The sequence below is a fragment of the Podarcis erhardii genome, assembly GCF_964252035.2.
Source record: "Podarcis erhardii genome assembly, chromosome: 5".
Lineage (NCBI taxonomy): Eukaryota > Metazoa > Chordata > Lepidosauria > Squamata > Lacertidae > Podarcis > Podarcis erhardii.
The window spans coordinates 87,708,210-87,733,040 of record NC_138509.1 but is presented as its reverse complement, the minus strand read 5'-3'; the positions used below and the strand labels follow the sequence as shown (position 1 = coordinate 87,733,040).

Here is a 24,831-nt window from a genome sequence, read left to right as displayed (position 1 = left end):
GAGATGCGAGTCACATGTGCACCGGGGCTGCCCTATGCCTTGGGGCAGATAAAAGCCAGCCAGCCCAGTCCTAAGTTGTGGGAGCAACATTATTGGTAGCCAGTTCCTGCCTGCACCCTGTCCTGCTGGAGCTCCTGACCTCACCCGACTCCCTGCCTTGGACCCAGCTTCAGCTTTGACAGACTGCCTCCCTGCTGCACCCTTGACCTCGGACTGGACTCGGATCTCGCCGCACGGTTAACCCTCGGGACCAGCACATGGAGACTCGAAGAAGCTGCTTCTCTACTGAGTCAGGCCATGCAGCTCAGTCTTGTCTACCCTGACAGGCAGTGGTCCTCCGGTTTTCACACAAGAGTACCATATTTTGCAGTCCTTCCTAGAGATGCCGAGGACTAGACCTGGGGCCTTCTGCTTGCAAGCCCATCTCTTGCATAAAAGTACTGATGAACCCTCAGGGATAGGGAACCCAAGAGAGTCACACTCATCCATTCTCCCCCCCCCCCCTGCCAGCCTTAGTTTTACCCACCTGTTGTGTACCTGCCATCTCCAAATAATCATTCCCTAGCTGGATCAAGAGAGCCAGTGTGGTGCAGTGGTTAAGAGCAGTAGACTCGTATTCTGGTGAGCCAGGTTTGCATCTCCGCTCCTACACATGCAGCTGCTGGGTGACCTTGGGCTAGTCACACTTCTTTGAAGTCTCTCAGACCCACTCACCTCACAGAGTGTTGGGACACGGGTGGCGCTGTGGGTTAAACCACAGAGCCTAGGACTTGCCGATCAGAAGGTCGCGGTTCAAATCCCCACAACGGGGTGAGCTCCCATTGCTCTGTCCCAGCTCCTGCCAACCTAGCAGTTAGAAAGCATGTCAAAGTGCAAGTAGATAAATAGGTACTGCACCGGCGGGAAGGTAAACGGCGTTTCCGTGCGCTGCTCTGGTTTGCCAGAAGTGGCTTAGTCATGCTGGCCACATGACCAGGATGCTGTCTGCAGACAAACGCCGGCTCCCTTGGCCAATAAAGCGAGATGAGCGCCGCAACCCCAGAGTCGGTCATGACTGGACCTAATGGTCAGGGGTCCCTTTACCTTTACCTAGCTGGATCAAACTAAAGGTCCCTCTGATCTAGTAGACTAGGTATTCAATGGTCAAATGCATTAGGAACACAGAAGGCTGCCGGGTCACTGGAACATGCAGCTTGGCTTGTCTACACCAGGGGTGTAGACCAGGGTTGTCTACACCAGCATCCCTGGCCACCAGGGACAGCCAGGGATGCTGGGAGCTGTAGCAGCTGTAGTTCAGCAATATCTGGAGGGCCATAAGTTCCATAGCCTTGGTCTATCCTGACTGGCAGAGGCCCTCCAAGGTAACAAACAGGGTTCCTTCTGAGCCCTACCTGGAGATTGACCAGGGACCTCCTCATGCTCTTCCATTGAACTACGGCCTTTCCTCACTTTGACTTAGTAAATTATTTCCAGACTAGAGTAAAATATATGCAGCACTGCTAGCTGAGTGTGGGGTTCTCTGCAGAGATAGTGGTACAATGGCTGGCTGCACTGAATTTTTATTCATTTCTGTTATTATGAATGCCCCCCCCCAATAGAAACACATTGTGTGTGTGTGTGTGTGTGTGTCTGTGTGTGTGTGTGTGTGTTTTCCTTCTTAGACAGCCCCACCTTCCAAGGGCTGCCTGAAGCTTGGATGCACAACACAGCATTAGCTATTAAGTCACTAATTATGAAAAGCTGAGTGTGTTGGGAAAACATGTAGATCTTCAAGGCAAGTGCAAAATGCAGAGCTGAGTCACTGGGGAAAAAAGTCAACCTGATTTCCTCTCAATACCAGCAATTTCACACTCGCCGTTGAAGGGGATTTAGACCTGCTGCTTGTTATGAAAGCTGTGGGAAGGCCTTTCGATTTGCTGTGGTTGTTGAAGTTTCTTGCACCAATGCTCTCTCTGGCCCCGGTCCAGTCCTAGTGCCATAAGAATAAGCTGTCAAGATGGGAGAAGTAACCTAGGAATGCTGCTAGGATGTGAATTTGAAGTCACATCCAAACTGCATTTCTTTCCAAGTAAGATAGCACAGACTGTATCCTCACTTACTGCATAACCCTAGGAATATCTACTTAGAAGCAAATCTCACTGCTAGAGATGGAAGCATCTGACCATTTTGGTTTTCCCAGTTTCCCGTTTCTCCCATCTTAAGTTCAGTTCTCCACATTTCTGCAACAACTGGTGAATCTTTTTTTTTAAAAAAAGAAATATTGAAAATTCACCAGTGTGAATTTCTTCTAATAAACACAATTTTGTATGCAGTGCTGACTGGTGTACATAGTTTTGCAAGCAATTTTCCTTAATATAATGCATATTTGTGTGCTATTCTCATTAATACATTCATTTTCATGCACAATTTCCACTCACTAATACAGTATATGTGTTTTGGCAAACGTTGTTTGGCTGGAAAACCGCACCACAAAATTTGGAGAAGTACAAATTTCAAAGGATCTCTTGTGTTTCGGTTTGCATATTGTTCTGTAAAGTGCAAAATTAGGATTGCAGCCTAAGAAAGGCTTAGATACCTATGCGAACTTCTGATTTATGTTCATGGGTTCCTTTCCAGCAACCTATTCATGCATCCAAGCTTGTTTACATGTGTGCAAGCCTATATCTCCTTAGAAATATCACAGCATTTCTCTCTACCCACTAACTTCTTTCCCCTCTTTCTAGGCAAAACTGCTAGAGAATTGGGTGAAATTGCACGTTTCTCCTCTTTTTATGAAAAAGGAATCACTGTGCTTCTTTGCCACATGTGTACAAGTACAGCATGTTGACTTGATTTAAGGCCGCATCAACTTTGCCAATGCTCTTTCCGTATCTAATCCTTTCATTTTATTACAGTACTTTCCTTTAGCATGAACTGTTGCAATCCTGTGTGGCTGTATGAATTGTTAACAGTGTTAAATAATGGAGCACGATACTGCTTACCAGCAGAGATTAAATTGCATTTCTGGAGCTTTTATTTGCTCTTTTTTAAAGGATCTTCACCCGTAGTATTTCCCTAATGAATCCATTATTATCTATTGCCGTAGTTTCAATGACTCAACACACAATACAGATCCTCCCCTTTTTATCCAGTGGTTTTTTTTATGCGCCCAACAAAACACAATCAATAGGAGCAGCTAACAAATTGCTCAAATGAAGTTGGACAATTTCAGTGAAAGCATTGCACATCATTAACAGTAACTATTCACTGCCTATGAATAAAGGAAATAATGCCTCTTTAAAATAATTATCAACAAGCATAATCTCTTTAAGTACTGCTCGTCCCTATGTGTCCCCCCCACCCCACCCCACCCCCGCCATAACACTCAGGTCTAACAATGCCACTACTTTGCCTGCTGGTGAGTCAGTGGTTATGAAATATGCAAATTGGTCCAAACAAAATTAGAACCATCATCCTGTAGCACTATCTTCCTTCCCCTGTCTACTTTGTGGCCTCATTCCAGTCTTCAAAATCAGCCCCTCTGAGATATCAGGTCTATTTCCAGTCAAATAATCCAAAGGCAACACATCTCCCATCCCTTCAAGTTTGTTTGAGACACTGGATACAGCATTATCACAGCACATCCTTATAGAGCAACAACCAGGCCTCCTTCTCCTCTCTCCATTCAATTCTGCCTGTAACTAGAATGCTTTGTTTGAGTTAGGCATCCCAAACAGGTCCAAAGTGTATTCCTCCATTCAAGCGCACTTAATGCAATTATCCCCAAAATTCATCCTTTCTTTTTTTGGTCAGTTTCTGCATATGATTTACCGTACATTCCAGGATTATTATTTTTTTAAAGAACATAAAAAGAATCCTGCTGGATCAGACCAAAGGTCTATCCGGCCTAGTATTCAGCTCCCACAGTAGCCCGCCAAATCATATAGGAAGCCCCACAAGCTGGACATGAGTATGAAATAGCATTCACCCATTGGATCTGTTCCATTTCCTACCAGGCCTGGTAGTTTGCTGAGCATGGCACAAAATAGGAACTAGGCACTAGTATTGCAGAAGCTCCATGCCTTTCAGTGTAGGTTATTTATACAACAGCACTGACTGGTGGATCAGGATCCAGAACCCCAGTTAAAGTATAAACTCTGTTCTCTAAATATCTGAGAAACCATGTGCACTCCCTCCAACACTTTGAGGCAAAAATCCGAGACGCCATCTTCCCCAACACCATATTCCTGTTTTTTATTGCAGCAGCACGCAGCCATTTTGGTTGCTGAGATTTCGCACCACGATTCTCCTCCCCCCCCAACCCCCCCCCACTTTTTCCTGGATACTTGTGGGGTATGCATGTTTGTGAAAGGGACAAAACAACCACAACTTCACTTTCAGTGTACACCCAGGAACCTCACCTAAATGCTGGAGAGCTTGCACCTCTGCAGGCACATACCTCCACATGTGGTGGGAACGCCCCCAAATTCAATGCTTTTTGACATCAGTCTTAGAAGAAATCTATGAAATATCAAACAGGTATTAGAAGCCAGTCTAGAACTGGCCCTATTAAATGCTTTCCAAGACAACAATGCACACTCACACTACAAAGAACTCATAAGTCACATACTCTTGGCAGCTAGGAGTGTCATAGCTAGACACTGGAAAGATCTGTCAGGAGTGAAAATGGACCACTGGTACAAAGCAGTATGGGAAACAACCCTACTAGAAAAACTAACCAACAATTTGAAATTAGCATGGGGACCAATAAAAGAGGATGCCTTCACCCTGGTGTGGCTCCCTTTATTACATACATTGCCCAACAAGACAACAACATAACCCCACCCCCAAGAGTATACAAATCAATATGGCTGATTTGATGCAACAACACGCACACCCCTCATACACACACAAACACAACTCTCTGCAATCAACTGAATGCAAACAAACATGCCCCGGGATCTCCAATCTCTCTCACCACCAATGAAAACTGATGAATGAATAGATGAAGAACCTATCCATGTGACGCTAACATAAAACCCCCACACATACACTATGCAAAAGAAGGAAATATATTGCCCCACCTTCTTTCTTGCACTTCTCCCTCCCCACATCTTTCTCACCCCCAATCTCACAATGCCTATGATAGCAATGTCTCACACAAAATGTAACCGACCTGTAGTTAGGACTCTATGAACTAAAAACAGAGACTTTATATGCACCTTTGTTATCCCTGAAAAGCCTTCAATTTTTATTTTAAACCTTCACTTTCAGTGACTACCACTGAAAGGCATAAGAATTCACAGGCCACCATTACTCCACCATTACTACAGCCCCCACAGATGGGTCTGACACTCAGACCTTAACAAGCTTTGCAGAACGTGGCCGGCTAGACCTCAGCTGCACTGCAAATTAACTCTAGACTGACTTTGCTAAATATCTGGGTGACCTTCTCAAGAGGCATAAAGTTAAACTTGTTTCTTGGTCGATCTCCCCCCCCCCTCATTTTTAGACTAATAGTCCACCATTTTCTAATAAATTGCAACAAAAGTTAACATTATCTATCTAACATCATGGGCTCAACTTTAATTTTGCTCACTATTGCGCCCGGGCCATACTCTGAATTGTTCCTTCAACAACAGAGAGCGTTCAAGTTGCTGAGAAATGGTACACATGCATGCGGATTATCAGAATCTCACTTGAAAGGGAATCTCACAAAGAACAGAGCTGAGGAGCTGTTCTTCTGCCTCTGCCCCAAGATCACATGCTGCCACTGGCTCCACCCTTGGGATCCACACATTATGTGTGAATGTCTGTAGGGGAAAACCTACATGCAAAGACCTCTACTCACAAAGGTTTTCTTTGTGTTCTGGAACTCTGTCTCCCTGCAGATTGCCCTCCCATCAGATGTCAAGCTGATAAATAACCATACAATTTTTAGAAGACATCTGAAGGCAGCCCTGCATCAGGAAAATTTTAATATTTGATATTTTATTATTTTTTAATATGTGCAAATAGATAAATAGGTACTGCGCTGGCGAGAAGGTAAACGGCATTTCCATGTGCTGCTCTGGTTCGCCAGAAGCGGCTTTGTCATGCTGGCCACATGACCCGGAAGCTGTATGCCGGCTCCCTCGGCCAATAAAGCGAGATGAGCGACGCAACCCCAGAGTCGGCCACGACTGGACCTAATGGTCAGGGGTCCCTTTACCTTTACCTTTAATGTGTTGGAAGCCATGCAGAGTGGCTGAGATACAAATTATTATTATTATTATTATTATTATTATTAATCATTATTATTATTTATTATAAAATTAGAATTCCAGAACATAGAGAAAGTCTATGCACACAGTGGTCTAACCACATAGAAAACTTGATCTGCATGTGATTCTCCTCCATGCTATGTTATATAATGAATTTATCCCAGCTATAGCTCAGTATCATAGGAATGGGGAAAAGTCCAGCAGATCATTTTAACTGGGGCTGCAAAGTTTAGCCAATTAATCAGTTGATTTGCATTTAAATAAGGCTGCTCCTTGTACTGCATGTCATATTAATCATAACAACATTTTTGTATATAAAAAAACAGTAAGTTACATACCAAATGGAATGTTACCGTTCATTGCAATAGCAAACAAATAGGTGTTATGACCTGCAAACAATGGCCATGTCCCTTCTATGTTCTTTTAACACAGCACAGGCTTTATTTGCTTATCTCTAGCAATGAGACTGTTTTGTGTGGAATTCATGGCCTTCAAGGGAGCCTGTTGATGTTATCTGTGCAAGCATATAATAGTGAAAAATAAGGGAGCCTTGGAGCTATAAGGTCAGCTCATTCGCCATGTTGACTGGCACACATTAAATAGGATCATTTGAGCCAGGCTTCTGAACAGTCCCCATCTAAGAACTATAGACTAGGCAAGGAGGTTTTCCTGGATAACTTAGGTGATGGGTGGGCAAGCAGCCAGGGAGCAAAAACAGCCATCGGACAGTAACTGCTGCTGACTTCCTTGAAATTCTGAGCACCCACCAGCACGAAAATGAAGCACAGGCACTAATTATTTTCATGTTTGGGCTGTAGAGAATCTGTCAATTTTGGATTCTCCCAGTTTCTTATATTTCCATTCCTCTCTACATTTCTACATCAATTTTGTGATTGATTTATTTATTTATTTAAAAAACAACAATGAACATTCAGCTGCATTTTAGTGTGATTTCCCCCCCTAACACACAGTTTTGCACACATGCAGTTTTGCCTAATGTACACATTTTGACAAAGCAATTCTCCCCCCCCCCCAAAAAAAATATACAGCATTTTTGTATGTCATTTCCAGTAACTCACCCACCTGCAATGGGCAAGCGCTCGTGCCCTGGGTGGGGGCAGGACACACAAAGAGTGAAGATCACCCTCCGTGCTCCCTATCCCCAGCCGCTGCCAGGCATGTGGCATCACACGATGCCTGGGTCCCTCAATGTGGGGGGGGGCAAGTTGGTGCCCCTGGCATGCAGAAGGACCTCCCTACATCACTCAGTCATCACACACAGAGAGAGCAAAATGTGGAGCTAGACACGTTGACTGGGCGAACTCAGGGTGATGAGGGGGCAGGTATATTCTGAAGGGAGTTCTTGAGCAAGGCGGAGGAGAAATCATGGGTGGGAGAGTGAAGCAGCCGTGAGACCTTTTGCCACCTACGCTCATCTGGCACTGTGAAAGGTCCCAGGTCCAATCCTTGACATCTCCTGATATGACAGAGTTCTGCCCAAAACCCTGGAGAGCTGCTGCCCAGTTTTAGAAACTCAAGATATTTAAGCTAGGAGCCAAATGGCTCTTTAAACGAAAGTTGCAGTCGCCAAAATGGAATGTCTAAGTTGCCATTTTGTGGCAAGACAGCTCTAAAGTCTTAGTTTGCAAATGATGGACTGATTGTGATTGATTCTCACTTAAACATCTGGCTAGTTCAGATGACAACCTCGTCCTTGAGCTAGGTTAAGAGCTTTGAGAACTTAAAGAAGAAAAGTCACTCATTCCAGGGACATCCCACATGTATGTTGTCCTGTACTGACCTCATTTTCTTAATGTTGACATGGACCATTCATAACATAGGAATATTCTTCACAACTGTGAGCAGGGCAGTGGGGGTGGGAAGTGAACACTAAGCTACAACAATCAACTACAATGTTGTTCTACTGCTCCTGCTCAGGCTACACAGAAAACGCATTTAGGTTCCAGAAATTCATTCCTATTGTGCAGATAAAATACAATGGATAAAAGTCTACAGGATGAGGCATCAGTGTGTGAAAACAGTCCACATCCAATGATCCCCAGATGGCCAGCATGACTAAGCCGCTTCTGGTGAACCAGAGCAGTGCACGGAAACGCCATTTACCTTCCCACTGGAGTGGTACCTATTTATCTACTTGCACTTTGATGTGCTTTCGAACTGCTAGGTTGGCAGGAGCAGGGACCAAGCAACGAGAGCTCACCCCGTCGCGGGGATTCGAACTGCCGACCTTCTGATTGGCAAGTCCTAGGCTCTGTGGTTTAACCCACAGCGCCACCCACGTCCCTTACAAAAATATGCCTAGCACCTGGCTAATTTCGAACACTGCTGCTATCAGTCTCTGTAGTCAGTGATGAACTAGATGGACCAATGGTGTGACTTGGTGTGAGACATCTCCCTAAGTTCCCCTATAGCTGCTCTTTGGAATCAGGACTGGAAGTCATGGTTACGATTTTCTCCTGCTGTCTTTAATATCCAAGGAGAGAATGTAAGTTTGGGGAGGGGCTTCTCCTGCCACTGCTCTGTTCCTCTAATCAAATGCAGAGCCCTCAATCCACAGTTACTGTAAAATGAAGACAAACATGGCAAGACCTGGGTCACAGATCTCCGTTGTCACACCTCTTTTGTATAAGGATATGACTCGTGTTGACTTAGCCCATTGGTCCATTCAGCCCAGCACTGTTGCATCTGACTAGCTCTGACTCTCCAAAGTCTCAGCCAGAGATCTTTCCTGTATCTGCAGACCTGTGCGTCCAAACATTTAGACACTGCACAGAGGCATAAACACAGCTCCAAAATAATGGTGGGTTTTGGGTTGTTTTTTTGCTTGATGTGAGAATAGAAAAAGGGGAAAGAAACCTTTATGAGAACTCTCATAAGTGTTCCTCTCAGAGACTGAAAGGTGGTAAGTTGTCAGAGGCCAGCCTTGGGCCCGAATAAAACAACAACCCTAGTTCTCAGACCTTTCTCCAGAAACCAGGTCCAACACTGCATTCTGTTGACCAAGCTAGCTACAATAATCAAGAAGCCAGATGTTCAAAAGGCTTGAAATGTGGTTTTCAATCTGTTCATGAATATATGTTTTCTAGTGTGAATTACCTATGCTTATTTACAAGGAAGAGGTAGCTGTATAAATGCAAAATATTTTTTTTAAAAAAATAATGAACAGAATGGCACTGCCTATGCCCCCCCCCTCAAAAAAAATCAACAGCCAGCTGTTTAATCTCAACTTTGCAATGGATCTCCAGTGGATCTTAGGCATCCTATCTGATGCTAAGGGCAACCATAAAGAGGCATGACATTGAGCTGGTTTCTGCATTGTTAAAGATAGCATTCTCAAACCTTAAGGAAGCCAGCCTTTTACTAAAATACTTTTTTTAAAAAAAAGACTGCTAAAATAGTATATCCTTAATAAGAGTCAAAGAAGAACCAAAAGGTGAAGCAAGCAGATTGCCAGTTAAATTCCAAGCTGCTTAAATAAATATATTATTTTAACTTAATTGCTGTGCAGCCACATGCACCCTTAAAATGATTTGAGAGAATGCCCTTTCTGCAGATTCCAAGGTAACGTCTAGCTTTAATTAAAAGTCAATTAATATTAAGTAATCTGACTAATTTTAATTAAACCTGTCGAAAATTGATTTTCCTTCAGCTAAGCAAATATGAAGTTCTGGTACAATCTCCGCTGGAAAAAGAAATAAACTACCCCTAAACACTCATATTTCAGGAGCAAACGAATGTCAGCTGTTGTGTTTAAAAAGAGAAGATTTTGAATCAGCCAACATGAAAATGAAAATGCCAGTGGTCTCACATAACCTTAAGAGAAATATATTCACAGACGTTTATTTCCCCCTCATCTCCTGTAAGACTGAGATTAAGGTTGCAAAGGCTGGATTCAGTGCTATTTACGAGCACGCAAACCAAATTCCACTCCTGTTGTCACGCAGCCCATCCCGTGGATTCTTTTTCTCAGAAGTTAGTGCCATGGGCTTTAAAGGGATTCAGTCCAAAGTGTCAAAGGATAGCCTCACAGCCTATCCCTGTTTACTCGGCATTAAATTCCAAGAGGAAGGGATTACAGCACCTTTATGCCCCTATGTTCATTTCCCTCCTTGGTCTGCATAGATTTCCAAAGGTTTTCAAGCTTTGCAATTTTCAACCTCATCTGTCCACAACATTAAAAAAATAAAATCAAAAGTCATGCGCATCAGTAAATAAACTACAATTCCATATTGAGTCCTTTCGAACTCATCACATGCAGGTCAACCTCATCGGTTTGGAAGCAGATGGGGACGGAGGCAGAAAAGAATCACTTCAGGTGCTAGCAATGTAATTCCTATTCCACTACCCTGCCCCATATGATCTTGATTATGGCATTCCTCAAAGGCCCCTTTGTAACCTGCCCAGATACTCCTTGGCTCTGTGGAGTGGTCACTTCCCTCTCCAGCACAGCCTAATCCTGAATCACATGACTTGTCCATCAAGCTCAAAACTGACTACACTTGGATGACAGGATTCCAGGCAGGGACATTGCCCAGTTCCCTCCTGCCTTGAAGACGCTGGGGATTGAACCCAGGACGTTCCTCCTGCACAGCAAATGCTCTACCCTTCCCGAATTTCACCTCCTCTCCCTTCAAGTGCCATTCGGACATGCTCCCACTGCAATCTCCCTTCCTTTCTTCACCTATGCCCATTCCTCATCTACCTCTCCAGTGGCACCCTAATTGCACCTGGTCCCTTCCTAGTAAGACCTGGGTGCCTTCCCTCCCATTTCCTCTCCCACCACCCCACTGAACCCCCTTCCCAGTCCTTTGGCCCTGGCTACCTACTGAGCCATCCCTCTAGGAGCACCCATCCTCCCTTATGGAACATTGCATGAGATTCCGAGCATCACGGAGACACCGCTGGTGTCTACAAGACAACGCCAGCGGGGGCAGGAGGAGACTTTGACTGACAGGCTTTGCTTAGACGTCCCATCGCAGGGACACCAAGAAACAGAAGGGTGGGGGAGGAGCCTATGCAGATGAAGGGGCGGAGCTATGCAAAGAGGCGGCGCTGGTTCTTCAAGGGCTGGGGCAATCCGCGGCAGCTTTGGCCGCCCCACCAAGGCCACCACCGTGGTGTCCCCGAGTGCCCCCGTCGAGTTTCCTTGCACAGAACTGCAGCGCTGCCATTCACTCCTATGGGACAAAGGAGGGAGGCGTTCTTGGGGGCGCGCAAGCCGCTCGGGAAGCCCAGGCCCTTATTGTCAAGGGGGAGGGAGAGAGAGAAAGAGAAAGAGTGTGTGTGTGTGTGTGTGTGTGTGTGTGTTGCAAAATTTATTTCCACACCGCCCCCCCCCCCATCCTTGCACTACACAAGCCCTATATCTCTTTCTCTTGCTAACGGCGGTCATTTTCCTCCTCGCCATCAACAGCGAACAGCCAGGCTGCAGCCCCTTCTCACCGGCTGCAAAGTTTCGCTGCATCTGCAACCGAGGGAAGGTAACAATGACCAAAAAAAAAGAAAAGAAAAAAAGAGGCCCGGAGCAGGCAGAAGGAGCTGCCCGCCAGACCCAGCTCGGCATCGCATCCCCTGCCTCCGGGAAGCGTGCGCCTCGTCTCGGAAGAACCCAGCCGGCCAAGAGAAAGAGAGATTTTCTCTTAACAGCAACAGAGCGGAGGAAGATCCAGGGAGAGAGAACCCCTCGATGCCGCTGCTGGCCGTCACATACACACACACACACACACACACACTCGTGTCAGTTACACGCACGCCAGAGATCACACGCACACAGGGAGACATCTTCACCACCAGCGCGCCCGGGCAACAGCAACAAAACAAAACAAAAAAACCCTAAAGCCCAGCAAAGCCTGGATTGTCTCACAATGCAAAGTTGCGGGAGATCCGAGTTCTGCCTTCGCTTGCCGCCGCCACCCTCCTCTCTCTCCTCTCCCCTCCGCGCACCGGCGATGTTTTGCAAGTCACAAGCGCTGGCCATTCTGCGCACCCCCACCCCACCCCCAATACACACACAAAATACACCCCAGTCTCACCACCATCACTCATTGCCGTCCTACTCGGAGAAACCAGATCTCTCCCCCCCCCCACTCCACAAAAGCCACCCATCCCACCCGTCCTTGATCTTAAAACTATGAAATCCCCCCCCTCCGAGGAAACAAGAACTAACCGATGCCCCCCCCCCCGCGCGCGCCAACATTCCTGATAATGCAAGGGGCGATTATCTATCTATCGGGGGAAGGGGGGGTGGTTTAAGCATTCTGTCGTTTAAAAAGGAAAAGGAAATCAAACTATTTACCAATTCCAATAAGCCTTGTTTTGTTTGTTGGCTTAAAAAAGAAAAAAGAAAAATCAAACCGCAAGTCCGCTGCTAAAACCGTAATTCACTGTTTGGATCCCGGGCGTTATCCTCTTTTAATCAGCTGTAACCCCGAGGTTCTTAAATCATCCGCTGGACACTTCCAAATTGTATCGATTTATATAATTTCCCCCCCTCTTGCTCTCCTCTGCCCAAGACTGCGAGAAGGAAAGAGGGAGGAGGAAGAGGAGAACGAGAAGGAGAAGGAGAAATCCCATCCGGAATTCATCGGCGTGAAGCATCTGTACCAAGCCGCCGCCACCTCCATTTAAATCCGACCATCAGGCAAGAACTAGAAATGATCAAACGTTACTTCTTTTCGGCTGCAATCAGATAATCCTACTAATCCAATAGATTTATCTCGATTTGAAATTGCCCTCCAGATGAATCTCCTTTGCTTGATGTCCAGTTGTGTGTGATTTCACAGCACACGGAGACTGAAGAGGAGGCTGTGTTTGTATGTGTGTAGTGTGGGGTGTGTGTGTGTTTTTTTAAAAGCGTTTTTTTTCCAGGAGGGGGGAGATTCTAGATGCGCTGCTCGCTAAAAGAAAGGGGGGGAAATGCCGAGAACCTTGGTTTTTCCCCTATTATAGGTTTCAACTCCAAATTGCTGCTAGATGAAAAATGGTACAAAGGTACCCCTAGTGGCCAAGAGCCGAACAACAAGCCATCCCACTCCCCCCCTTTTTCTTCTCCCCCCCCCCTCGCTTGCTTTCTTCTTTTCTTCTTTTTTTTTTTTTCGCGGCAGTCATCTGCTAGAGGAGTCTCTGTAAAACGGCCATTCTGCCTTGTTAATTAACCATGCCTCCGAATAGAAGGATAAACTTTATTAGCACCGGGGAAGGAGGAGAAATGCACTCTTGCCTCTCTGTGAATCTGCAGCTAAGAATATTGCAATGCTGTGCCGAAGAGGCGAATTCAAAGGCTGCAAACCTGCTAGGAAGAAGCAGTTTTGTACGTTCAGCACAAGGCTGAAGGTTCACCATAGCCTTGTCCGTGGCATGCTATTGCCACCCGCACCACCCCTGAAGTTTTTGTGTGTGGGGTGGTTGTTTTTTGCAAAGCAGAGTGTGAAGAGATGTAACACCCCTGAAGGCAGAGAAAGGAAAACTCTACCAATTCAAGTCTGTTGAATCTATCAGACAGGATGGAACAATCCACAGACGGCAACTAACATGTGTTAGTACAATCGCAAAATGTTGCAATGCATTACGGGTGGCGGGTGAAACTTGGGTAGCCCAACAGTTTATGGGAAGCTCGGTGCTGCTCATGCAAGCAAGTTTAACTCAATGTCCACATGATGACGTCCTCCTCAAAATGCAGTTAAATATTCTATATTGTCACACGCCACCCAGGGGTGCCAGCTTGAATAAACTATTGGGGGCGGAAGGCAAGGCCTGCCCCACGTGACTGATCACATGACATGGTGCATGCATACCCTTTGAATGGCAATGCCCATCAACTTTGGAGGGGCCCAGCCCCCTCAAATATTTTATTGGGGGGCAAAGGGACCTTGGCCCCTAGGATTTGGCTCCTAATCTCAGACTGGTGTGAGATTTCAGGTGCTTCCCCGGGGTTTGCTTTCCTCTGAATGAGGGACAGCAGAGACAGTGGTGTCTTTATGATATATGGTTTATTTACACATATATACAACCCGAGCCTACGATGGAGAGGCTCACAGCATCAATGCCCCAAGGAGGTCATGCTGTCTCCATAGCATGGGGACCCCACGCTTTGGATCCTAGCAGAAATCAGGAAAAGCTCTGTCTCTCAACTGCCCAGGCTGCTTCTTGCTCCCAGCTTCAAGCTCATACACACAACTTAAGCCTCTCTAACTAACAGACTTAAGAGAGCTACATCAATTGTCTGGGGTATCTCTGTATTTAGGGAGGAGAAAGTGGGAGGAGGCAGCCATAGCTGGAGAAGATGAGAGGGTATTAAAGGCGGCACAAGGAGGTCACATTCCACATTAAACCAAGGTAAGGACTTTCCCTTTGACCAGCAGTCTTCAATGTTTTTAGATCTGGAACCCAAACATCATCTAGAGACCCATTTCTTAATCTGTCAGCATTTATGCATATGGTAGCACTGCTATTGCAACCCATCTTAGATCTGCCCAGTTGACAACAAGTGGATTAGATTATCATATGTATTGTTTCAGTTGTGAAGCACACAGGTACCATTCCTCTTCTGCAAGGTAGGCAACTGTGGATGCACAGGGCCATGGGTGCCATGCAGCATGCATGGCCTTGGCGCCAAAATTTGTGGGTGCCCGGCCCCTTCATGGGGAATTTTGTGGGTGCTCAGGCACCAAGGGCCCCAGGGAGCTGTTACCCATGTCTTCTGTCCATCCCTAACCATCCCCTTCTATATTTGATCTTCATGAAACATGCTCAGTTCTTATGGGGCTGTTTCCTGGGGTCAGGTTGGCCTCGAGAGACATTTTAAAGTTTTGCTGTTGTCCTTACTTCTGCAACCCTCAAGATCTCTTCCAAGTACACAGACACGTTCTCTCAGGTCGCTTCCAGGTGAGCTGCTTATTCAGCACTTATCGCGGTTTGCTTGCACAAAGTTTGCAGGGAGGTTATATGCCACATCTGCTGTTAACATTCATTCCAATTAGTTTGCAGGGAAGTTACGTGATGTTGTGTCAAGCAATCGTTGCCCCACACTTTCTGGTGCATCTCCCCGTCACTTTCCTGATTTCAAAAAGTCAATGGAAGGTAGTTTCTTTTGGGAAGTGGGCTTGTTACACAAGTATGCCAAATTCATTTTAATTGCTGTTATGCAATCAAATTCCACCCCCCAAAAACAGTGACCATGGCAGTGCCTTCCGTGGCCCAACCTGCCTACAATCCTGCCAGCACTCACTGGGTTCACTGTGAGAAGGACCGATAGGACCAGCCTGAAAGAACACTGGGTTATTTTCTCCAAGAAACAGACAGGGAGAAGTGTTCTCCCTATAATCACTAGGCATGTAATTATGCAAACATGAATGCTATATTTTAATATGTATGAAATAAATCCTATTATATTGCATACAAAGTATTTCATGACAGGATTTTTGGTTTTGGTGTTGTTGTTTTTTGCATTGAACTATATGTTCATGCCCTCTGGTTCAAAACAGCAAGTCAGAGGTTTTTGCTTTTAAAAAGTAGTTTGTTGCTTTTGTCCAACTCTACAATTCTGTGATTAGATACAGTAAACAATTAAAGTAATCTTGTGGCACCATGGTATGCGGGTCTACTCAGTAGTAAGTCCCACTTAATTCAGTGGGGCCCATGCCCAGATAAATGAGGATAGGAGTGCCCTTCTCACTGGGGAAGAGGCTAGCCATAACTCAGTACCCAAGAAACAGAAGGGCCCAAGGTTCCATTCCATGATATCAGCCCAGGAAAGGCTGATAAGAGACATCTGTCTAAAATCCTGGTGAGCTGCGACTAGCCAGTATAGACCAGGCATAGGCAAACTCCGACCCTCCAGATGTTTGAGACTACAATTCCCATCATCCCTGACTACTGTTCCTGTTAGCTAGGGATGGTGGGAATTGTAGTCCCAAACACCTGGAGTTTGCCTATGCCTGGCATAGACAATACTTAGCAAGGTAGACCAATGGTCTAAGCCCCTTCGGGTATTTGTAAGGTGTTAATATACCATCGGCAGGAAGGTGGGGGAGGGGCAGGCTGGCCCTACCACTAGATTTTGCCACTTTGGGTTGGGCAAAATACGGGACAGGTTAGTCAAAATAAAGGACAGGTGGGGGGAGAGGCTTAAAATAACTTTACCTGGAGCAGAACTGATTTCAAAGCAATCCATAACAATGGTCAAATGGAAGCTATCAGTAACTGCAAAATTCCAACAACAAAAGGAACCCCATCCCCCAGCTGCTAATTTCTGCTTGCCCTGAGGATGGGTAAATGTAGGAAGCTGGCCAAAAAGGAAAAAGTGGGGGAGAAAGAGCAAGGAATTCTCCATCTCTTCCTCACAGAGCTTTGCCTCCAACATCCTAACAGGGTTCGCATAATCCCTTACCGCACTAGCAGAGTCAGGTGACAATCCCAAGTAGCAGATGCTGCAAGCATGAGGAGGAAGAGTGAGCGAGGCACCGACCCACCAAGATCAGTCTCCATGCAGTTGCCCCATCCTGGCCTATCTCCTTACCTACAACCACCCTAGGGGGCAGCACTGGCTGTCAGCCTCCTCCTCCTTAGCCTAAGTGTTGCCTTTGTAGAACTCAACAGGGAGGAGGGCAGGGATTAGCTGGCTCCGCCTATCATTAGCTGTGGCTCCGCCTATTGTTGGGCTTCTTGCCTTCCACTCTCCCAGTCCTCATGAGCACCAGCCTGCACTTATGAGGAGCAGTTGCAAGGTTTTGGGATGCTGAGCTGTAAATACAGCATCGTCTGCTTTGCACTCACTAAACTACCCTGTTGCCTTCGGGTCCCGTTGCCAGTGCCAAAGTAAAATTCAGCTGCCAATCGGGTCGGCCTTGGGGTGATGGTGCTGCCTTTGTCCTTTGCCTCAGGCAGCCAAGTATCTTGGGCCATCCCGCATGCAAAAGAGACACTCTTACGCTGCACATGCACCATGCATTTAAAGCACATGACTTACCGCAAAGATTCCTGGGAACTTTAGTTTGCCAAGGAGACTGGGGACTGCAGCTCTGTGAGGGATGAACTACAGTTCCCATGATTCTTTTGGGGGAAAGTCATGTGCTTTAAGCGTATAGTGCGCATGCAGCCTAAGAATGTGGTGAAATGAACCTCAGGGATAACAACAAAACTGCCCCATTGGATCAGACCAAGGAACCACTTGATCAACAAACTCCTCCCAGCAATGGACCCTCCAGGTGTCCATGACGGCAACAATCCTCACTGATTTGCTCCTAGCACCTGGTATGCAGAGATATAAAGGTAAAGGAACCCCTGACCATTGGGTCCAGTCACGGACGACTCTGGGGTTGCGGCGCTCATCTCGCTTTATTGGCCGAGGGAGCCAGTGTACAGCTTCTGTGTCATGTGGCCAGCATGACTAAGCCACTTCTGGTGAACCAGAGCAGTGCACAGAAATGCCGTTTACCTTCCCGCCAGAGCGGTACCTATTTATCTACTTGCACTGTGATGTGGTTTCGAACTGCTAGGTGGGCAGGAGCAGGGACCGAGCAACAGGAGCTCACCCCGTCGCAGGGATTCGAACCGCCGACCTTCTGATCGGCAAGTCCTAGGATCTGTGGTTTAGACCACATCGCCACCCACGTCCCTATGCAGAGAGATACTGCGTCTGAAAAGAGAGGCTCCATTTCACCGTTTTGGCTAACAGCTGTTGACAGAGCTATCCTCCATGAACTCATCTATTTTCAAAGTCGTCTACACCACGCAGTCAATAAATGTGGTTAAAAGTAGCTATTCTAGGAGTGAGTTTGTGTAAATGGGGGACGCCGGCCACAAATCATGCTCACATTACGATGCAGACTTTTTGACCAAACTGTCTCGACTTCAACATTCAGCCAAGCATTCTGAATGCATCGGCAAGTCCAGTGTGTGCAGAGCCCTAGGCAAGGTCTAAAGGTGCCAGGAAATTTGATAAAAACCCTTTTTGCTCTTAAGATTCTGTGGCAGGCCAGTACAGATTAATGTTTGCAGCAATGACAACATAATTCTGTGCAAAGTTTGTCTAGCTTCCCTGAGATATTGGAATCGCAGTGCCCTGCATGTATTTTAAATTTAGTATGTTTCCGTTAAAGATGCAGTACCAAACTGGTTTGTGCAAATAACCTTGTAAAGTTAATGAACCATTTGCAGAAATAAAGATACACCTCACAACAAATGTTACTGATCTGTAGAAAACACAACCTGAAAAAAATACGCAATGCACATACTTTTGTAAACTAAGTAAATATTTAATAAAAAATATTTTAAAAAAACAAATAAGGATACATGAACACCCACCACACACACACACACGCACACATCCAGTCCATTTGACTTCGCAATGGAAACTGTGTTATTATTTATTAATCTATAAACTGCTTAATGTCAAAACATTGAAATCCAGTGGCCCAAACCTTAAAATATGAAATTCCATTACTAAAATAGACAATAAAACAATCCTAAGCACAAAGATATAAACACTCATAATTAAAATATGAAAGAAAACAATCCCATTGAAACACACAGTAATTAATACAGGAGGCCCAGGTCAAGAGCTAAACAAAATGTCAGTGTAAAAGGGTGCATCTCTGAAAGTTGGCAGAACACCAACACAGAGGAGCCTCTCTCTGATATCAGCAGGGAGGACATTCCACAACACTGGTGCCACAAGTGGAAAACCCTGCCTTTGTGTCACCACAAGCTGGTAATAATCAGACCATGACAAGATTAACTGGGTTCCATTTGTTGATCTCAATACTGTTTACCAGGCAATGGAGGGGAGGTCACAAAGGTGTTTTCAGGAACAGACAATGGAAGTGCACAAACAGCTTGGAGACTCAGAAGTAGATTTGTCTCTCTGTAAATTGCAAATTGATTTCCTCACCTGGAAATAGCTTTCATGTTAAGCACATGCACAATATTTTTAATAGCTGCGGGGAACCTCCCTCTGAGACAGTGTCTTGCTCATGCAGCCTGGCTCTTGTGCAGTGCCCGAGAGCCACCTCTTAATTCAATTTAAACTAGCTTTCTAGTGCTCATGGTTGCAAGAGATGTCCGAACGTGCTGTGACTGTGAGCACAAGGCTAAACTGCAAGGCACAAGGAAGAGTGAAGGGGTGTGGCCAGCCACAAAAAGGGGGTGCGGAGGCACAAACCACAAGATTAATCATAACAGAGGTCTCTTGTAATCATAGGCAATAAAATATTTCTTGCTAGCTTACAACAGTTTCTAGCTTTGCTCCATAATCCAAGAAATAACACAGTGGCCAATAAACAAACAATTTTAAGTCCAGTGCATTCTTCCATAAAGAACACGCTAGAAGTAAAAAGTTTAATCATCCTACTGGGTTTCTTTCATCTGGTTTTAAGAGTTATAGGAAGACTGTTCCACTCTGTCTCCCGGGAAGAACAACATGGCAAGGGGGACATCATCCACTTGCTGAAGATGAAGAAGCTGTTGCAAGCGATCTTCCTGCCACCACACTTATAAGAACTTTGGAAGTGAGAACTAGTGCCTGAGTTTGCTTCTCCCCCTACCCAGCTCCTCCTTCTCAACCCTCTTTCCTTTTCTATCATGTCCTTAAAATTGTAAGCTCTCATGCAGGGACAATCAATCTTATTACCTGGAAGAGGCCATGTGGCATCTGGTCCAACATCTTAGGAAACTCACAAGTAGCGTGGGATGCAAAGTACTCTGGTTTTGCTGCTCACCCACCATCTGCTGTCTTGCTACTGTTTACATGGCAGTTCCATTTAGCTGCCATGGTTAATAGCCTGTGGCTTTGAATTTGTCTTAAGATGTTAAAAGCCCACTAAGCTGGTGGTCCTCAACACATCTTGCAGCTCAGTCATAATTCAGAGTCATGCAAGCTGTTTCCGTTCGTTTGTCCTGAATCTAAGGCAAGTGAGTGCCACTCTGCACATAATGCACATCAAGATGGTAGAATGCAAGGCTTCAAAACTTCAAACTAAAAGCTGAGGGTCCTGTTTTTTAATGGCTCTCCCATGTAAAAAGTGGCCTGTGTGTCGCAAGTTATACATCAGCTAAAGGTAAAGGACCCCTGACCATTAGGTCCAGTCGTGGCCAACTCTGGGGTTGCGGCGCTCATCTCGCTTTATTGACTTCCGGGTCATGTGGCCAGCATGACTAAGCCGCTTTCTGGCAAACCACAGCAGCGTACGGAAACGCCGTTTACCTTCCCGCTGGAGCGGTACCTATTTATCTACTTGCACTTTGATGTGCTTTCGAGCTGCTAGGTGGGCAGGAGCAAGGACTGAGCAACGGGAGCTCACCCCGTTGCGGGGATTCGAACCACCAACCTTCTGATCGGCAAGCCCTAGGCTCTGTGGTTTAACCCACAGCGCCACCCGCGTCCCTTTATACATCAGAGAGAGGGCTATAAATGGAACCTCTCTCCCTGGAGTTCTAGTTTCGTTAAATGCAGGGAGTTTATGGTTGGGCATATTCAAAAATGCAACCATCTCCCCACACTTGCAGCTTGATGGGAGTACATCTCAAGAACTCTGGGTTGGATCCAATGTTAGTTGTATTCAGAGCAGACCCAGTGAAATTAATGGATCTAAGTTAGGCATACTCATTCATGTCAATGGGTGTACTCCAAGTAGAACTAACACTGCAGACAACTCTCTACACTCAACCACTTCATTCTAAACTTGTAAAAAATGGGCTTACAGAACATCTTCTACCAGCCAAAAAAAAAAAAATGCAAGAAGGAGGCATAGGCTTGTATGAGCCAGACGTACCATTTGCTGCCCCCATCTGCCATGCTGCTCCATTCTGCACCTTCAACAGATGTTGGGTAACACGCAAACACCATCGCCTAATTTGAGTGCTACACACAAGGGATACAAATGCCTTCCTGCCCACTTTCACTACATCATTCACAACATTGTCAACTTCCTGTTGCCCCTTAGGCACCAATCCTGTACACCCTTGGAATGGGATCCCATTGAACTCTGTGAGATTTGCTTCTGATTAGACGTGTCTACCGCAGGTTATCTTTGTTTTCCACAATAAAAAGCCCCGACAATTTTAATCTTTTAATCTTTTTTTGTATGGAAGCCCTCCCCGCCCCCCCAAGTACCGGTACTTAGTAATTTTGCTTGCTCCCTTTTTTGCAACTTTTCTAGTTCTTCCATTGGGGAGGGGGAGTGGCTCATTGGTTGAGCATCACTGGTTCAATCCATGCCATCTCCATGTAGGACTAGGAATGTCTGAATCTCTGAAGAGCTGCTGCCATGGCTTCCTATCTTATGTTCTGGTGACAATGGGTCTATCCTGATTTGTGTCAGGGGGGCATTTCAGGTAACCATCTTAGTATATAGTCTCAGTAAGGCTTGGAGTTAACTTTAAAACACACACACACACTAAAAACCCCCAAGGAGGGCATGTACTGAAGTTTAATTTTGGAAAGCCTTTTTGATTCTTGGAATTCGAAAGATGTGTAAATATCACATGTCTGAGTAATAAATTGCCTTGGAAGCGGAGATGATTTTTACAGGAAGAGTCAGCTATGCAACATCAATAAGCTGCTTAGCACTTGGCTTGTATTAATTGTCAGGTAGGGTTTTTATGCTGTAGTTCCAAATATTCCAGAAGACCTGGGTATGTCCCATGGTTACTGACCGACACTGCACTATACAGGGAAATGAGTCTGTACAATGTGGTGAACATTGCAACAGCATGCAGTTTTAATCTTTGTTCTATTGGCCAAACATTATTTATAATAGCTGAATGCAAAACATGCTTAGGCACCATCCCTCCATGTCTTCCTCACTTACGCAGATGCACCACTAAAGTTATGCACAATCGGAGCCACACACAGATGTTCACTTTGCTTATTTTTATGCCACTCTGCATTTACAAAGATCTCAGAGCAGTTTTACACAACAGAATGTTACAATCCCATAAAATGCCCGGTTAACAAATACAATTAGGGTTAAAGGGGACCCCTGACCATTAGGTCCAGTCGTGGCTGACTCTGGGGTTGCGGCGCTAATCTCGCTTTATTGGCCGAGGGAGCCGGCGTACAGCTTCCGGGTCATGTGGCCAGCATGACTAAGCCGCTTCTGGTGAAACCAGAGCAGTGCACAGAAACACCGTTTACCTTCCCGCCGGAGCAGTACCTATTTATCTACTTGCACTTTGACATGCTTTCAAACTGCTAGGTTGGCAGGAGCTGGGACCGAGCAATGGGAGCTCACCCCGTTGTGGGGATTCGAACCGCTGACAATTAAAACCCACCAATATAATTACAATTAAATACAATTAGAACCCACCAATATAATAGAGATTCGGGGGGGGGGGGGACTAGTGCAGAAAAAGAAGAAACAGACCACACAACCATGTGAATTGTGAATATAGAAAACAAACCAGACAGTTGGCTGAAATTCTTACAGAGACGCAAAAGCCATGAAAAACAGGCATGGTTTCAACCAGCATCTGAAATAAACCATTGTAGGCTGGGAGTTCCATAGAGAGGGTGCTGTAAGAAGTCCCATTATCTAGTAACGTATAGTTCAGACAGCAGCATTCCACATACAAGATATTGTTCCTTTAAGTTTTCAAGATTCTATCACTGAGTTTGCAGCTGCACTATACATTTAAAGCAGAACCATACCACTTTAAAAAGTCATGGTTTCTCCCAAAGAATCCTGGGAACTATACTTCATTAAGGGTGCAGAGCTCCTCTCACAGCTGCCATTCTTAGAGCTCTTTAGGAAGAGAAATTGATTTTTAAACCTCTCTGGGAACTGCTGCTACATGAGGGGAACAGGGCAGCCTTTCAACAATTCCCAGAAGAATCCTTAACATACTATGGTTCCCAGGATTTTTTTGGGGGGGGGGGGAGCCATGACTGTTTAAAGTGGTACGAGACTGCTTTAAACATATGGTGCAGATGAGTCCTCAAACACAACCAAATAACAGATTTAAGAATAGATATGCCTTTGAATACATGGGTCTGATACAGGACAGTTGCTTTGATTACCATAGTTCCAAAGTTCTATTGGAAAACAGGAAGCGGGGAATAGGCTTCATTCTGGTGCACAGTTGAAATGGGACAACAATTGCCTCTCATATCAGAATCTGGATTTGGGAGGGGCAGGTTTAACTCCAATATACCCCACTTCTCTCATTCATTGATAGAGAATAGCCGGGAAAGGGGGGTAATATGTGAGATTATGTTATTTTTGGTGCATAATCAATTTCAATGCTTTTTTCCGAGCTGAAATAGGAAGTGCGAAATCTGGTGGAGAATTACACACAGGTCTGTCCAGAAGGTAGGATCGGGTGGGTTTATAATGGAATTCCCAAAGAATGAATTCATCAAGCATCCCGAGACATTGGTGGTTCTGTGACCTTAGCCACTATCGTACAAATCCCCAGCCTAATATCAGACCTATGTATACACATATCAACCAACAAAACTGAAAGTGTGAAGACCTCCATGCTTCAGCAGACCTCAGAGCAAAGAATCGGGAGTCCAAGTCAGTGGTCACTGAGGATGCAATTCTATACATTCTATACAAGTAGTAGACCTGCCTTCTGTAGGTCTACTACTTTAAATCAGTGGCTTACTCCAAGGTAAGCAAGTTTAAAAATGAACACACATTTCCACACTTTAGTGGGCATTTTGGTAGTACCCAATCTGTTATGTTGGATAGAATAGTCTGCCTGGTACTTTATTTAGAAGGACTGAAACATATTCAAAAGTTCACGAGTTGTTGCATAACAAACCCTTCATCTCTTCTTAGCCTCTTCACTTCCACAGACGTATTATGTAAATACACTTTGCTATATTTTCTTACCAGCCACATTTTACAGTCACAGGCAGAATAAGAACATAATGACCTACGAAGGGCTCAGCTGGATCAGACCAAAGGTCCATCATAGTCCAGACTCGTGTTTCCAAAGCGGCCAACCATATGCCCATGGGAAGCCTACAAGCAGGGCAGAAGCACAGCAACACTCTCTTCACTTGCGATCCCCAGTCATTGTCACAAGTAGCCACTGAAAGCCTAATCCTCCACTAACTTGTCCAATCCACTTTCAAAGCCATCCATTATGTCTGCATTATGACTCTAACTTGGAATAACTGGCATAGTTTCCTTCCTGGATGTACCAAGAATCCTGCAAAGTTGCAAAGTAGTCCTAACCAAGTTCTCTGCAAGTTCTCCCACCAGTTCTCTGCAAGTTCTCATTTCCCAGGGTCCCTTTAGAAGGTCATGGTCCAGTTCATGGGTGATCGAAGTCCCAGCTGAGGACGTCGGGACTGGGGGCAAGATGGCGGGGTGGGAGCAGAAACAAGAGTCCAGAAGCCAGGAGTCGGGAAGCCAAGAGTCCAAGGGTCAGAGAGCTGGGAGTCAAGAAGCCAAGGGTCCGAGGGTCAAGAAGGAAGGAGTCATGAAGGCAGGGGTCTGAGGAGCAAGGAGTCAAGGAACCAAACACAGCAAGGCAGGGAATGTGTTGCTGTGGCAAAGAGCTGAAGGGAAAATGCTGACCTTATATCCCTTCCCAGCTCTAGCCACCAGGTGCTGTGAGT

General features: G+C 45.5%; 1 protein-coding gene across 8 annotated transcripts in view; it reads right to left on the bottom strand.

Annotated features, from left to right (window-relative positions):
* The window catches only part of NLGN1 (neuroligin 1), a 643,369-nt gene that overhangs the window by 496,047 nt on the left and 122,491 nt on the right, over window positions 1-24,831 (bottom strand). For 4 of the 8 annotated variants that reach the window (XM_081862319.1, XM_081862320.1, XM_081862321.1 and 1 more), the window contains exon 1: window positions 12,559-13,155. The exons of 1 other annotated variant lie outside the window; for it this stretch is intronic. The gene's annotated coding sequence lies outside the window, so the exon portion shown is untranslated. Of the gene's footprint in view, window positions 1-12,126; window positions 12,153-12,558; window positions 13,157-24,831 lie in introns of those variants that run through there. 3 more of the 8 variants (XM_081862314.1, XM_081862318.1, XM_081862316.1) reach the window with 2 other exon arrangements.